General features: G+C 51.2%; 3 long non-coding RNA genes across 3 annotated transcripts; all 3 read left to right on the forward strand.

The window, feature by feature from the left end:
• The first annotated feature begins 612 nt into the window (after window positions 1-612).
• LOC132245619 (uncharacterized) lies at window positions 613-1,983 on the forward strand. Its single transcript, XR_009457334.1, has 2 exons — window positions 613-780; window positions 1,344-1,983. It is a non-coding gene; the product is annotated as an uncharacterized LOC132245619 (long non-coding RNA).
• Window positions 1,984-6,384: 4,401 nt separating this feature from the next.
• LOC132245605 (uncharacterized) lies at window positions 6,385-7,803 on the forward strand. The gene is made up of 2 exons (XR_009457315.1): window positions 6,385-6,600; window positions 7,164-7,803. It is a non-coding gene; the product is annotated as an uncharacterized LOC132245605 (long non-coding RNA).
• Window positions 7,804-12,202: 4,399 nt separating this feature from the next.
• LOC132245608 (uncharacterized) lies at window positions 12,203-13,621 on the forward strand. The gene is made up of 2 exons (XR_009457318.1): window positions 12,203-12,418; window positions 12,982-13,621. It is a non-coding gene; the product is annotated as an uncharacterized LOC132245608 (long non-coding RNA).
• The last annotated feature ends 271 nt before the right edge of the window (window positions 13,622-13,892 follow it).

Here is a 13,892-nt window from a genome sequence, read left to right on the forward strand (position 1 = left end):
TCACCTGTCTGGGTAACCCGTTCCAGTGCTTCAGCACCGTCCACATGAGAAACTTCTTCTTAATATCTAACCTCACCTCCCTTGCTGCCACTGGTGACCATTGCACCTTGTTCTGTCATCTGCCACCACTGAGATGCCACCAACTCCATCCTCTTTGGAGACAACCTGCAGAGAGTTGAAGGCTGCTATAAACCCCCTCCCTCGCTCTTCTCTTCTCAAGACAAAATAAGTCTAATTCCCTAAATCTTCAGTCAGGTGTGCATGAAGCTTCCCCAGGGACACAACTTTTTACTCTGGCTACACAGGGGCGGTGAAGGGTGGGCTGGGATTGGCCCCTGTCCCACCAGCCAGAGCTCCATGCAGGGGACTTCATGCAGGACAAGGAAAGAGGGGTCAAAGGTGAAACCAAAGCCAGGAGGGCATGAGTGCCTGGTTCCAACACCCTGCAAAAAGCCTGCAGAAATGAAACCATGAGTTATTCATAGCAGCCACTATGAGGCAAGTCCTTCAAACAGGACAGGCAGGGGGAAGATCAATGATACATATCAGGATACCACAAGGAAAAGTGGGCTGGACTTTCTTCGGCATATTATGATGCAAACAAGGAAATAAGGAAGTGCTGGTGGAGTGGATGTGGATGAGAGCTGCCCGGTATCACCATCTGATTCACCAAGGGCATCATATACTGGTGACGGGGCCAGAAGGCCTATAAAAGCTCTCCCTCCCAGCGCCTCCTTATCCACTTGACTCCACATCCACTCCCTCCTGTTCGCTTGACAGGTAAGTCTCTCTTGCATTCAGGCTGCCAGCGATTGCTCGGAGTTACTTCTAAACTTAATCCTATAAAAATTACAGGGAGGACTGTTTGTTCCTCTGTCTAAACCCATGTCAGCACATGTGGGATAGAGAGAAAATGCTACCCATGCTTGTACTTGCGGGTTTTAGCTGGATTTGCAGTCTGGGCCGTCAGTCAAAGGCACAGCCCTCTTGGAAAGGAGCTAAAGGACAGAACCCTGCCTAGCATTCACTTCTGGGTGTGCTCTGCCTTCGGCATGTGCTCAAGCCCCTTCCCTCTTCCAGGAAAGCCGTTTGAACCAATGTTCCCGGGCTTTTGAATATTTGCATTTTGCACATGTGAGCTTCAGTCTCATCAGTTTTGATGGTGCTTTGCTGGCAAAGGACCTAGAGCCCAGTAGCCAGCTTCAGCACCAGGTTTAATCTAACATGGACAAGGTGGTAGGGTGGATGGGTTGCTTATTTGTGTCTTTGTGTGGCTACTTGAAAGGGCAGCATGATGGAGGATGGTGGTGACTCATCAGTGCTGTGCTTTCTTTCCCTTCCAGGCATTTCTGAGTTGAAGAACCATGTCTTACCCCAACCAGCAGCAATGCAAGCAGGTTGTGTGTCCTCCACCATTGATTCCTCCCCAGAAATGTACTCCACCGCAGTGTCCTCTACCAAAGTGCCCTCCATCAAAGTGCCCTCCACCCCAGTGGCCTGACCAGAAGTGCCCTCCACCCCAGTGTCCTGACCAGAAGTGCCCTCCATCGAAGTGCCCTCCACCGCAGTGGCCTGACCAGAAGTGCCCTCCACCGCAGTGTCCTCAGCAACAGTGACCTCCACAGAAGTGATGGCTGATGCCCCAACCCACCGCGGCAACATCAACATCTGGGAAAGCAAGAGCAAGTCAGCAAGTCCCTGAATGCAGTTTCTTTCACATCCCTTGCTCTTCTCCCCTTGTTTCCCAGGCTGTTCCTGCAACCATTTCCAAGCTCTGCTCTTGTACCCAGCAATGATCCTGTTCTAAGTGGTGCCTTGAATCTGTGCCGGTGCCAACTGACTTTGCGATTCAGTCTCCTGGCATTTTCTTTCTGGTAAGAAGCTGGATACGGAGATACAGGACCAGTCTTTAAATTATTTTCCAGTGTTTCCCTCCTATCTTACATTGTGAGCTTCGTCCAATAAAAGTTTTCCTTCATGGCATCTGCTGATTCCTGGTGTGTCTCTAAACCTGCAGATCCACGGTGTCCTCTCCACTGCCCCCTCCAGCATAGGCTCCCTTCAGCTGCTCTGCACAAGGCAGTGACTGGAGCCTCGTGACCAAGGTGCTATGTGCATGGTGCTGAGGGCACGTAAATGCAGGAGAGGGAGGGTCCTGCACCAGGCCCAGATGACACGGCCTCATTGAACTCATTCCCCAGGTTCAGGGCAAGGATGGCCAAGCTGTGGTGCATGCCTGCGCTGTGGCAGATCAGGAAGGGGCAGGAAGCTGAGTAGGAGGTCAGGTAGGGAAGGGGGATGGGAGTGGCACTCAGGCAGGACACAGGGGGTAGTAATTTGTGGGCCACCCACCAAATGGCTGCCCCACTGTCACAGGGCACCTCAGCACCCCTGGCCACTGCTTATGTCTCTCCACGGACTCTCTCCCCACTCCAGATGCCATCCCCAGCCCTGCAACCTGGGGCCTTGCATGCAGAGACACTCTCCCATCCTCTCTCAGCCGTCGCTGCCAACAGCATTGCTCTGAACTCAGCAGGTGATGCAGATTGTCAGCAGGGAAGAGTTTGGTCCAGGCCTGGGCCTCCCACAACAGAAAGGATGTGGATAATTTCGAGAGTCCAATGGAGGGTGGAAAAATGGTTGTGGGGCTGGGGGACATGACTTACAAGGAAAGGCTGAGGGAACTGGGCTTTAGTCTGGAGAAGAGAAGACTGAGGGGGATTGAATAGCAGCCTTCACCTCCCTGCAGGGTGGCTATTGCTGAGCTTGGTTATTAGGAAGAATTTTTTTCATGAAGATAGTAGTTAAGCACTGGAACCAGAGAGGTGGTGAATTCTCCATCCTTGGAGGTTTTTAAGACCTGGCTAAGCAAAGCCCTTGCTGGGATGATGTAGTTGGGGCTGGTCCTGCTTGGAGCAGGGAGTTGTTGCCACCCTTAACCATTTCCAAGGGGCCTAGGGTAAGCTGCAGGCATGCTGCTAGGCAAAAGGGCCAAAGCTTCTTTCTGAATAACCATAGTGTGAATCTTTCCAGATGTGACAACTGAGTTGATCAGCAAGTAAAGAAAATGTTCAAACACAGCTAAACAAATCACTAGTCCTAAAAGGATATAAGAGAAGAGCATAGAAGAGGGGACCCTGGAGCAGTAGGGCAGCCTTTCAGGTGGGTGCGCCATAAATTACCCCCAGGATCCTGCCTGACTGCCACTACAAACTCCCTCTCCTGCACAACCTCCTGCTCAGCTTCCTGCCCCTCCCTGACGTGCCACAGCCCACGCACGCGCCACAGTTTGGCCATCCTTGCCCTACACCTGGGCAATGGGTTTAATGAGGTTGTGCCATTGTTGGCTACAAAGGACCAAATCACAGGATCTTCATAAATTCTAGTTTATTGAACGGCATGTGAAGTTACCAATAAAATCATAAATGCAATCTTTCAGTTATGGGTGGTACTGGTCACCTTAGCGCGCACACACACATTCGCTCACTCATTCAAACCCATGTAGCATAGTGTATAGTAGCTGCTGTAGTGATTGTGAGAGCACTGGTGTCGGTATATCTACCTGCCCGAGGCCCTGGAGTCTGCTGTTTGTGGTCAGCTTCCTTCAAGGCAATGTCTTCTCCAGAAGGGGGTTGTCTGCTTGTCCTTCTGTCTCGGTAGGTCAGGTGCTGGATGAGAGGGCACCACTGAGGGTCACGCTTCACTGCCTTTTATCCCTTTCTGGTAGACTTGTCTGATCCCCCAGCATCACCTTGGTTACCCAATACACAGATTCTTGTCCCATGTGGGTCTTGAGTAGTACCTGGCAGCTGTTACTCATAGGGGTCTTGCCTGCTTTTAGGGCATGTTGGGAGTCAGTTTGTGATTTTCATTCATAAACAATGGTATTGTTAAGGGTTGCAGGAATAGTCAGCTGGGTAGGTGCTCACTTCCAGGAATCAGTTCTTTAGCTTGATTGGTTTAACATGGACTTCCTGGAGCTGGGCTTTTGTCTACTGATGACCATCATTCACTCGCATTCACTCATGGGACCACCCAGTATAACACATTGTATCACTTTACTCTTACAATGTCAATGCAGTTTTAACAGTGGTCCAGGGTGGAACTTCATTCTACAGGGAGTGCATTCCATAAAACTTTAAAAGTATAAAATATAAAAAGCCATGGTAAAGATGAGACAGTTGAAATATCAAAATGCAATGTGAGGTAGTGAGGATCAAAGGCTACTGGGGACAGTAAGTGAGTTAGCTTAGCACAGGATATATTGACAGTCTTTGCAGTGGATATTTTAGTTCTTTTGTTTTCTTTAGGGACACTGAGTTTAGTTGATATGTGGATGTAGTTTCTAGGTTTCCCCTACAGAAAGCCACTTCAGCTTTCTGGCTTGCTCTGAGCCTTGCCACACCCATGCAATGAGTGTGCTAGGTATCTGCCAATACTGAGAAGAAAAAGAAATGCACAAATTGTGTGCGTGAGGGGGGGGGGGGTGGAGGCGGGATTGCAGGCAGGAAGGGGCTTCTGTTATATCAATGTCCAGAAGGGAAACGTACAAAGGGGGCGTTCTGATACACCACCTGGACATCTTTACCCCCCAGTTTCCCAGGCCTTGCAGGGGCACAGGCCACGAGCACTGTCCTCATCTCCCACTCTCTGCCTATACTGAGCTCCCCAGTGCTGAGGCCATGAGTCTCCACGTGCACTGATTCCTTGTCCTAGCACTCCTCAGCTGGATGCCAGGATAAGAGCGCTTGCTGTGTGGCTGCAGTGATGCAGTGGAGGGAGAAGATGACCTCGTTGGCCTTTTGGGACAAACCTCCTTTACTGAATGTGGGGAACAGAAAATGTTGGTGAATGGAAGTGCCAGACAGGGAGAGCAGTAGGTGCCAGAGGTGAAGGAGCCAGATGTGCTAAGGTCCCTGGCTCTGCCTGGGAGACCAGCATTCTTGATTCAGCACCTCACACACTCCTGTGACAGTCTTGGGCAAGACCCTCCCTCTGCTTCTGCATTCAGATGCCCTCTGCCCCGTGCACACTGCACCGTGGTCGCAAGGCTCCAGTCACTGCCTAGTGCAGAGCAGCTCAGGGTAGCTTGTCCTGGAGGGGGCAGTGGAGAGGACACCGTGGATTTGTGGTTTAGAGAGACACCAGCGCCTCTCACGCGCCTCCCCTCCCCTCCACCAACACTTCCTAATTCCTTGTTTGCATCATGCTTTGTCCGATTTTTTCTTCTGGTATACTAACATGTATCATTGTACCCCTCCTTGAGTATCCTGCTGTAAAGGAAGAAGAGATTTAAATAGGATTTGCTCATAGTGACTGCCATGAACAACTCATGGCTGTGTTTCCACAAGATGTTTGCAGGGTGTTGTCACCAGGTGCTCATGCCCTCCTGGCTGTGGTTCAGCTTTTGGCCCCTCTTTCCTTGTCCCACACATGGCCTCTGGCATGGAGCCCTGCCTGGCAGGACAGGAGGCCAAATCCCAGTGAGTGGGACTGGCGCAGCCCCATGGAAGTCAAAGCAGTGCTGCCCACTTCCACCGCTGGTGAGGAGGGGTGGAAATATGGCCTTGAGTGTCTTGTCCCCAGTTTCTGGCCTGCTCTGTTGTTCCCCGCTCAGCCCACCCTTAGCTCGCCTGTGCAGCCAGAGGAAATGCTCCTATGCCCCTGAGGAAGCATTGTGCACACCTGAGGCACTAGAGGTACATGTCTGCAGGTGCTGGTGCGGTTAGATTGAAAATGAAGCAGGAAGGAGAGAAACAGGAGCCAAGGGTTTGTGTATCAAGGTTTTTCAAAGCCTCCAAAGGATGGAGATGCCACCACCTGTCTGGGTAACCCGTTCCAGTGCTTCAGCACCGTCCACATGAGAAACTTCTTCCTAATATCTAACCTCCACCTCCCTTGCTGCCACTGGTGACCATTGCACCTTGTTCTGTCATCTGCCACCACTGAGATGCCACCAACTCCATCCTCTTTGGAGACAACCTGCAGAGAGTTGAAGGCTGCTATAAACCCCCTCCCTCGCTCTTCTCTTCTCAAGACAAAATAAGTCTAATTCCCTAAATCTTCAGTCAGGTGTGCATGAAGCTTCCCCAGGGACACAACTGTTTTCTCTGGCTACACAGGGGCGGTGAAGGGTGGGCTGGGATTTGGCCCCCTGTCCCACCAGCCAGAGCTCCATGCAGGGGACTTCATGCAGGACAAGGAAAGAGGGGTCAAAGGTGAAACCAAAGCCAGGAGGGCATGAGTGCCTGGTTCCAACACCCTGCAAAAAGCCTGCAGAAATGAAACCATGAGTTATTCATAGCAGCCACTATGAGCAAGTCCTTCAAAACAGGACAGGCAGGGGGAAGATCAATGATACATATCAGGATACCACAAGGAAAAGTGGGCTGGACTTTCTTCGGGCATATTATGATGCAAACAAGGAAATAAGGAAGTGCTGGTGGAGTGGATGTGGATGAGAGCTGCCCGGTATCACCATCTGATTCACCAAGGGCATCATATACTGGTGACGGGGCCAGAAGGCCTATAAAAGCTCTCCCTCCCAGCGCCTCCTTATCCACTTGACTCCACATCCACTCCCTCCTGTTCGCTTGACAGGTAAGTCTCTCTTGCATTCAGGCTGCCAGCGATTGCTCGGAGTTACTTCTAAACTTAATCCTATAAAAATTACAGGGAGGACTGTTTGTTCCTCTGTCTAAACCCATGTCAGCACATGTGGGATAGAGAGAAAATGCTACCCATGCTTGTACTTGCGGGTTTTAGCTGGATTTGCAGTCTGGGCCGTCAGTCAAAGGCACAGCCCTCTTGGAAAGGAGCTAAAGGACAGAACCCTGCCTAGCATTCACTTCTGGGTGTGCTCTGCCTTCGGCATGTGCTCAAGCCCCTTCCCTCTTCCAGGAAAGCCGTTTGAACCAATGTTCCCGGGCTTTTGAATATTTGCATTTTGCACATGTGAGCTTCAGTCTCATCAGTTTTGATGGTGCTTTGCTGGCAAAGGACCTAGAGCCCAGTAGCCAGCTTCAGCACCAGGTTTAATCTAACATGGACAAGGTGGTAGGGTGGATGGGTTGCTTATTTGTGTCTTTGTGTGGCTACTTGAAAGGGCAGCATGATGGAGGATGGTGGTGACTCATCAGTGCTGTGCTTTCTTTCCCTTCCAGGCATTTCTGAGTTGAAGAACCATGTCTTACCCCAACCAGCAGCAATGCAAGCAGGTTGTGTGTCCTCCACCATTGATTCCTCCCCAGAAATGTACTCCACCGCAGTGTCCTCTACCAAAGTGCCCTCCATCAAAGTGCCCTCCACCCCAGTGGCCTGACCAGAAGTGCCCTCCACCCCAGTGTCCTGACCAGAAGTGCCCTCCATCGAAGTGCCCTCCACCGCAGTGGCCTGACCAGAAGTGCCCTCCACCGCAGTGTCCTCAGCAACAGTGACCTCCACAGAAGTGATGGCTGATGCCCCAACCCACCGCGGCAACATCAACATCTGGGAAAGCAAGAGCAAGTCAGCAAGTCCCTGAATGCAGTTTCTTTCACATCCCTTGCTCTTCTCCCCTTGTTTCCCAGGCTGTTCCTGCAACCATTTCCAAGCTCTGCTCTTGTACCCAGCAACGATCCTGTTCTAAGTGGTGCCTTGAATCTGTGCCGGTGCCAACTGACTTTGCGATTCAGTCTCCTGGCATTTTCTTTCTGGTAAGAAGCTGGATACGGAGATACAGGACCAGTCTTTAAATTATTTTCCAGTGTTTCCCTCCTATCTTACATTGTGAGCTTCGTCCAATAAAAGTTTTCCTTCATGGCATCTGCTGATTCCTGGTGTGTCTCTAAACCTGCAGATCCACGGTGTCCTCTCCACTGCCCCCTCCAGCATAGGCTCCCTTCAGCTGCTCTGCACAAGGCAGTGACTGGAGCCTCGTGACCAAGGTGCTATGTGCATGGTGCTGAGGGCACGTAAATGCAGGAGAGGGAGGGTCCTGCACCAGGCCCAGATGACACGGCCTCATTGAACTCATTCCCCAGGTTCAGGGCAAGGATGGCCAAGCTGTGGTGCATGCCTGCGCTGTGGCAGATCAGGAAGGGGCAGGAAGCTGAGTAGGAGGTCAGGTAGGGAAGGGGGATGGGAGTGGCACTCAGGCAGGACACAGGGGGTAGTAATTTGTGGGCCACCCACCAAATGGCTGCCCCACTGTCACAGGGCACCTCAGCACCCCTGGCCACTGCTTATGTCTCTCCACGGACTCTCTCCCCACTCCAGATGCCATCCCCAGCCCTGCAACCTGGGGCCTTGCATGCAGAGACACTCTCCCATCCTCTCTCAGCCGTCGCTGCCAACAGCATTGCTCTGAACTCAGCAGGTGATGCAGATTGTCAGCAGGGAAGAGTTTGGTCCAGGCCTGGGCCTCCCACAACAGAAAGGATGTGGATAATTTCGAGAGTCCAATGGAGGGTGGAAAAATGGTTGTGGGGCTGGGGGACATGACTTACAAGGAAAGGCTGAGGGAACTGGGCTTTAGTCTGGAGAAGAGAAGACTGAGGGGGATTGAATAGCAGCCTTCACCTCCCTGCAGGGTGGCTATTGCTGAGCTTGGTTATTAGGAAGAATTTTTTTCATGAAGATAGTAGTTAAGCACTGGAACCAGAGAGGTGGTGAATTCTCCATCCTTGGAGGTTTTTAAGACCTGGCTAAGCAAAGCCCTTGCTGGGATGATGTAGTTGGGGCTGGTCCTGCTTGGAGCAGGGAGTTGTTGCCACCCTTAACCATTTCCAAGGGGCCTAGGGTAAGCTGCAGGCATGCTGCTAGGCAAAAGGGCCAAAGCTTCTTTCTGAATAACCATAGTGTGAATCTTTCCAGATGTGACAACTGAGTTGATCAGCAAGTAAAGAAAATGTTCAAACACAGCTAAACAAATCACTAGTCCTAAAAGGATATAAGAGAAGAGCATAGAAGAGGGGACCCTGGAGCAGTAGGGCAGCCTTTCAGGTGGGTGCGCCATAAATTACCCCCAGGATCCTGCCTGACTGCCACTACAAACTCCCTCTCCTGCACAACCTCCTGCTCAGCTTCCTGCCCCTCCCTGACGTGCCACAGCCCACGCACGCGCCACAGTTTGGCCATCCTTGCCCTACACCTGGGCAATGGGTTTAATGAGGTTGTGCCATTGTTGGCTACAAAGGACCAAATCACAGGATCTTCATAAATTCTAGTTTATTGAACGGCATGTGAAGTTACCAATAAAATCATAAATGCAATCTTTCAGTTATGGGTGGTACTGGTCACCTTAGCGCGCACACACACATTCGCTCACTCATTCAAACCCATGTAGCATAGTGTATAGTAGCTGCTGTAGTGATTGTGAGAGCACTGGTGTCGGTATATCTACCTGCCCGAGGCCCTGGAGTCTGCTGTTTGTGGTCAGCTTCCTTCAAGGCAATGTCTTCTCCAGAAGGGGGTTGTCTGCTTGTCCTTCTGTCTCGGTAGGTCAGGTGCTGGATGAGAGGGCACCACTGAGGGTCACGCTTCACTGCCTTTTATCCCTTTCTGGTAGACTTGTCTGATCCCCCAGCATCACCTTGGTTACCCAATACACAGATTCTTGTCCCATGTGGGTCTTGAGTAGTACCTGGCAGCTGTTACTCATAGGGGTCTTGCCTGCTTTTAGGGCATGTTGGGAGTCAGTTTGTGATTTTCATTCATAAACAATGGTATTGTTAAGGGTTGCAGGAATAGTCAGCTGGGTAGGTGCTCACTTCCAGGAATCAGTTCTTTAGCTTGATTGGTTTAACATGGACTTCCTGGAGCTGGGCTTTTGTCTACTGATGACCATCATTCACTCGCATTCACTCATGGGACCACCCAGTATAACACATTGTATCACTTTACTCTTACAATGTCAATGCAGTTTTAACAGTGGTCCAGGGTGGAACTTCATTCTACAGGGAGTGCATTCCATAAAACTTTAAAAGTATAAAATATAAAAAGCCATGGTAAAGATGAGACAGTTGAAATATCAAAATGCAATGTGAGGTAGTGAGGATCAAAGGCTACTGGGGACAGTAAGTGAGTTAGCTTAGCACAGGATATATTGACAGTCTTTGCAGTGGATATTTTAGTTCTTTTGTTTTCTTTAGGGACACTGAGTTTAGTTGATATGTGGATGTAGTTTCTAGGTTTCCCCTACAGAAAGCCACTTCAGCTTTCTGGCTTGCTCTGAGCCTTGCCACACCCATGCAATGAGTGTGCTAGGTATCTGCCAATACTGAGAAGAAAAAGAAATGCACAAATTGTGTGCGTGAGGGGGGGGGGTGGAGGCGGGATTGCAGGCAGGAAGGGGCTTCTGTTATATCAATGTCCAGAAGGGAAACGTACAAAGGGGGCGTTCTGATACACCACCTGGACATCTTTACCCCCCAGTTTCCCAGGCCTTGCAGGGGCACAGGCCACGAGCACTGTCCTCATCTCCCACTCTCTGCCTATACTGAGCTCCCCAGTGCTGAGGCCATGAGTCTCCACGTGCACTGATTCCTTGTCCTAGCACTCCTCAGCTGGATGCCAGGATAAGAGCGCTTGCTGTGTGGCTGCAGTGATGCAGTGGAGGGAGAAGATGACCTCGTTGGCCTTTTGGGACAAACCTCCTTTACTGAATGTGGGGAACAGAAAATGTTGGTGAATGGAAGTGCCAGACAGGGAGAGCAGTAGGTGCCAGAGGTGAAGGAGCCAGATGTGCTAAGGTCCCTGGCTCTGCCTGGGAGACCAGCATTCTTGATTCAGCACCTCACACACTCCTGTGACAGTCTTGGGCAAGACCCTCCCTCTGCTTCTGCATTCAGATGCCCTCTGCCCCGTGCACACTGCACCGTGGTCGCAAGGCTCCAGTCACTGCCTAGTGCAGAGCAGCTCAGGGTAGCTTGTCCTGGAGGGGGCAGTGGAGAGGACACCGTGGATTTGTGGTTTAGAGAGACACCAGCGCCTCTCACGCGCCTCCCCTCCCCTCCACCAACACTTCCTAATTCCTTGTTTGCATCATGCTTTGTCCGATTTTTTCTTCTGGTATACTAACATGTATCATTGTACCCCTCCTTGAGTATCCTGCTGTAAAGGAAGAAGAGATTTAAATAGGATTTGCTCATAGTGACTGCCATGAACAACTCATGGCTGTGTTTCCACAAGATGTTTGCAGGGTGTTGTCACCAGGTGCTCATGCCCTCCTGGCTGTGGTTCAGCTTTTGGCCCCTCTTTCCTTGTCCCACACATGGCCTCTGGCATGGAGCCCTGCCTGGCAGGACAGGAGGCCAAATCCCAGTGAGTGGGACTGGCGCAGCCCCATGGAAGTCAAAGCAGTGCTGCCCACTTCCACCGCTGGTGAGGAGGGGTGGAAATATGGCCTTGAGTGTCTTGTCCCCAGTTTCTGGCCTGCTCTGTTGTTCCCCGCTCAGCCCACCCTTAGCTCGCCTGTGCAGCCAGAGGAAATGCTCCTATGCCCCTGAGGAAGCATTGTGCACACCTGAGGCACTAGAGGTACATGTCTGCAGGTGATGGTGCGGTTAGATTGAAAATGAAGCAGGAAGGAGAGAAACAGGAGCCAAGGGTTTGTGTATCAAGGTTTTTCAAAGCCTCCAAAGGATGGAGATGCCACCACCTGTCTGGGTAACCCGTTCCAGTGCTTCAGCACCGTCCACATGAGAAACTTCTTCCTAATATCTAACCTCCACCTCCCTTGCTGCCACTGGTGACCATTGCACCTTGTTCTGTCATCTGCCACCACTGAGATGCCACCAACTCCATCCTCTTTGGAGACAACCTGCAGAGAGTTGAAGGCTGCTATAAACCCCCTCCCTCGCTCTTCTCTTCTCAAGACAAAATAAGTCTAATTCCCTAAATCTTCAGTCAGGTGTGCATGAAGCTTCCCCAGGGACACAACTGTTTTCTCTGGCTACACAGGGGCGGTGAAGGGTGGGCTGGGATTTGGCCCCCTGTCCCACCAGCCAGAGCTCCATGCAGGGGACTTCATGCAGGACAAGGAAAGAGGGGTCAAAGGTGAAACCAAAGCCAGGAGGGCATGAGTGCCTGGTTCCAACACCCTGCAAAAAGCCTGCAGAAATGAAACCATGAGTTATTCATAGCAGCCACTATGAGCAAGTCCTTCAAAACAGGACAGGCAGGGGGAAGATCAATGATACATATCAGGATACCACAAGGAAAAGTGGGCTGGACTTTCTTCGGGCATATTATGATGCAAACAAGGAAATAAGGAAGTGCTGGTGGAGTGGATGTGGATGAGAGCTGCCCGGTATCACCATCTGATTCACCAAGGGCATCATATACTGGTGACGGGGCCAGAAGGCCTATAAAAGCTCTCCCTCCCAGCGCCTCCTTATCCACTTGACTCCACATCCACTCCCTCCTGTTCGCTTGACAGGTAAGTCTCTCTTGCATTCAGGCTGCCAGCGATTGCTCGGAGTTACTTCTAAACTTAATCCTATAAAAATTACAGGGAGGACTGTTTGTTCCTCTGTCTAAACCCATGTCAGCACATGTGGGATAGAGAGAAAATGCTACCCATGCTTGTACTTGCGGGTTTTAGCTGGATTTGCAGTCTGGGCCGTCAGTCAAAGGCACAGCCCTCTTGGAAAGGAGCTAAAGGACAGAACCCTGCCTAGCATTCACTTCTGGGTGTGCTCTGCCTTCGGCATGTGCTCAAGCCCCTTCCCTCTTCCAGGAAAGCCGTTTGAACCAATGTTCCCGGGCTTTTGAATATTTGCATTTTGCACATGTGAGCTTCAGTCTCATCAGTTTTGATGGTGCTTTGCTGGCAAAGGACCTAGAGCCCAGTAGCCAGCTTCAGCACCAGGTTTAATCTAACATGGACAAGGTGGTAGGGTGGATGGGTTGCTTATTTGTGTCTTTGTGTGGCTACTTGAAAGGGCAGCATGATGGAGGATGGTGGTGACTCATCAGTGCTGTGCTTTCTTTCCCTTCCAGGCATTTCTGAGTTGAAGAACCATGTCTTACCCCAACCAGCAGCAATGCAAGCAGGTTGTGTGTCCTCCACCATTGATTCCTCCCCAGAAATGTACTCCACCGCAGTGTCCTCTACCAAAGTGCCCTCCATCAAAGTGCCCTCCACCCCAGTGGCCTGACCAGAAGTGCCCTCCACCCCAGTGTCCTGACCAGAAGTGCCCTCCATCGAAGTGCCCTCCACCGCAGTGGCCTGACCAGAAGTGCCCTCCACCGCAGTGTCCTCAGCAACAGTGACCTCCACAGAAGTGATGGCTGATGCCCCAACCCACCGCGGCAACATCAACATCTGGGAAAGCAAGAGCAAGTCAGCAAGTCCCTGAATGCAGTTTCTTTCACATCCCTTGCTCTTCTCCCCTTGTTTCCCAGGCTGTTCCTGCAACCATTTCCAAGCTCTGCTCTTGTACCCAGCAACGATCCTGTTCTAAGTGGTGCCTTGAATCTGTGCCGGTGCCAACTGACTTTGCGATTCAGTCTCCTGGCATTTTCTTTCTGGTAAGAAGCTGGATACGGAGATACAGGACCAGTCTTTAAATTATTTTCCAGTGTTTCCCTCCTATCTTACATTGTGAGCTTCGTCCAATAAAAGTTTTCCTTCATGGCATCTGCTGATTCCTGGTGTGTCTCTAAACCTGCAGATCCACGGTGTCCTCTCCACTGCCCCCTCCAGCATAGGCTCCCTTCAGCTGCTCTGCACAAGGCAGTGACTGGAGCCTCGTGACCAAGGTGCTATGTGCATGGTGCTGAGGGCACGTAAATGCAGGAGAGGGAGGGTCCTGCACCAGGCCCAGATGACACGGCCTCATTGAACTCATTCCCCAGGTTCAGGGCAAGGATGGCCAAGCTGTGGTGCATGCCTGCGCTGTGGCAGATCA

The sequence above is a fragment of the Alligator mississippiensis genome, chromosome 15 (assembly GCF_030867095.1).
Source record: "Alligator mississippiensis isolate rAllMis1 chromosome 15, rAllMis1, whole genome shotgun sequence".
Classification (NCBI taxonomy): Eukaryota; Metazoa; Chordata; order Crocodylia; family Alligatoridae; genus Alligator; species Alligator mississippiensis.